This window comes from Pinus tabuliformis, chromosome J, assembly GCF_031772625.1.
Source record: "Pinus tabuliformis cultivar Carrire ecotype Pingquan chromosome J, CPIR1, whole genome shotgun sequence".
Taxonomy (NCBI): domain Eukaryota; kingdom Viridiplantae; phylum Streptophyta; class Pinopsida; order Pinales; family Pinaceae; genus Pinus; species Pinus tabuliformis.
The window spans coordinates 1,408,478,166-1,408,480,879 of record NC_142295.1 but is presented as its reverse complement, the minus strand read 5'-3'; positions in this window follow the sequence as shown (position 1 = coordinate 1,408,480,879).

The following is a 2,714-nucleotide window of genomic DNA, read 5'->3' as shown; positions in this document are numbered from 1 at the left end:
CGATCAAGCTCCTGAAATCAAATCTCCTATAATCAATTAAGTTCATAAGCATAAAGCATCACATCATCGACTTGATAAAAGTAATATTCTACAACAACATTTCACAACAGCTAATTCATGCCATCAAGTTAAGGATGCTACAAAAATCAAGCATTTCAACCCAAGACGACATCAACATCATCAACACTTATTGTATCACTTTCAAATAAAAAAAATTTAAGTGAATTGTACGGGTGCATTCTCAATTGTCACCGACACCCTAATTTGACTTGTTAAGGTGAATACATTAAGTCAAGTAAGTCTTCAACTAAGTCATCAAGTTTGAACTTGTCATTTGTATCTTGGGTGCATTTTCGACAGTGTTTGACACCCTTTCCTTTTTTTACAAATCATCACATTCAATGAGTACATTCAAGAAAGCAAAAAGTGTCAGTAATCAATCAAACAAGTTCAATTGAACGTGCAACAATCAACCAAACATCAAGAAAGTGAGTTCTACAAATCCGACAAGTGTTAAAAGCAAGAGAGTGTTAATTCCAGCAATTTCACATGGCAAAAATCATCTAGTTGTTAAAGATTCTTAACAATTTGATCCTCTCAACTACTGAAGACATGGTACAGATCAGCAAAACAACTCTTGCTGACATTCAAGTGCATATTCAACATGCACATGAAATGATTGAGTTCCTTCAACTGGAGTCACAACTACAGAGAAATGAGTTGCAAGAGAAGCGTGTTTCTTCCAAGTCTTTGACCAATCTAGAGACAATTGATCATTCGACTTCATTCATCCAACTAGCTTCAAGTGTTGAAGTTGTTCCAGTTCAACTTTCTTCTAAACCCATCATCAAGCCATGGGAAGAAATTCGAAGTAATCGAAATCAACGCGGCTTAGGATATGTCGAAGATGACGACAACTTACATATCCCTGATTATTCAAAGCCCATTCAGTTTGTCAGTGTCGGATTACTTGAACAAATCACCTCAGCAATTTCTCCGCAAGTTGCAGACTGACGTCAATGCACACAAACTGAAGTTGCAGACAAACACAAATGCACACAAACTCAAGTTGTAGACAAAATGAAATGTTCTCATTGTCAAAGAACCGGTCATCTAGAAGATCATCATTTTGATCTCCATCCTTGTCACCATTGTGGCAAGAAAAATCTTTCATCAGAGAAATGCTACAAACAAGACCAACCTGCCAGATTGAAGATAAATTATTCATAGATTGATCCCTGGGAATGGTCATCCATAGCTAGAAGATTGTACAAGTTTTACAATCGTATTCACTCACACATATTGCAACCAACTGTCAAATGAAGATGGTAATCTTTTGCAGTTGAACGGGGGAGTACAACAGTGAAACACCCCTACACCTATGGGGGGGGGGGGGAGTTTAGATATATTTTGGAGAAGATTGCCTCTCCTTTCCGCTGATAAAGGGGGGAAAATGTCAATGAAATTGACAAGTGGTTCTCAGACTAAAAGTCTCGACGACATCAGCAAAGTAGCCAGTGGGCATCTTCATCAGCCAGTGGGCGATCATCATCAGCAAATCTGCCATTGGGCGTTCATAAAATTGTCTCAGTGGATACCGGATGTTGTTTTCAGTTGGATCCTTTTGCATCTTGGCACATGATGGAGTTGTCAAGCGAAATTCTGAGTGTTGGAAATAATACTAAGAGGGGGGGTGAATCAGTGTTATTAGGTCAATAATATTTCATTTCACAATCTGATTCATATACACTACTTCAATTAATGAAACTTGCATATATACGCAACTGTATTTAAGACAACTAGCGTATACCCTGCAAACTTATAATTTAGTTAATTCATCATATGTTGATCTTTAATTTGTGCATGAGAACCATATAAATAGTAACCAGGTGCAGTAAAAATAGAGCTGACAATCACACACAAGAACACAAGATATAAGTTGGAAACCCAATGTGGGTAAAAACCACCTGCTGCAATCATCTCTATCTTCTTTTAATAAGAAACTTATTTTTACAATTTTTCTGTACTAGTGCAGTCTTATACCAGTACGTAGGCTTCAACCTGCAGAAGGCTACAACCTTCTCTCATTCTCCAGCTTCTCCTGGAAGGGAGCTACAACCCCCTAGCTCTTATACTAGTGGATGTGTTTACTAGTACATAGGTGTTGACCTACAAAAGGCTACAACCTTCTCTTTTCTTCCATGGACCACATTTCATAAATTTTCAGACTGGATCCTTCAACATCATCAATCAAACATCAAATATATCTGCATCAATCAATCTCATTTGCATCAACCAAAACTGAATCACTTCTCAAAATGTTGTAACCAGAATACAGTAAAAGTAACCAGAACCCAAGCTAGAACCCAGAACACTGCAACAACAAACAGAAGTAGCTAAAACATATTTTATTAGGTATACGCTACTTCAATATGTCAAACCGGTGTACATACATTTTTTTCCCAAGGCAATACTGCGTATACGCTATTTGGATATGCAGGACCAATGTGTATCCACGCCTTTGCTAAAGTGAACCTGCGTACAGATCTGTAAATGATGATTTAAACTTTTCAACAATTCCAGACATTAGTTATACCTAGATTTACAGATTAGAACGGGCACCAATTATTCAGATAAAAGATCAAAACCACACAAAGAAACTTCTCTTCAAGCCTTAAGATCTTGACCCATCAATAGACCTTATCCTTCATCAA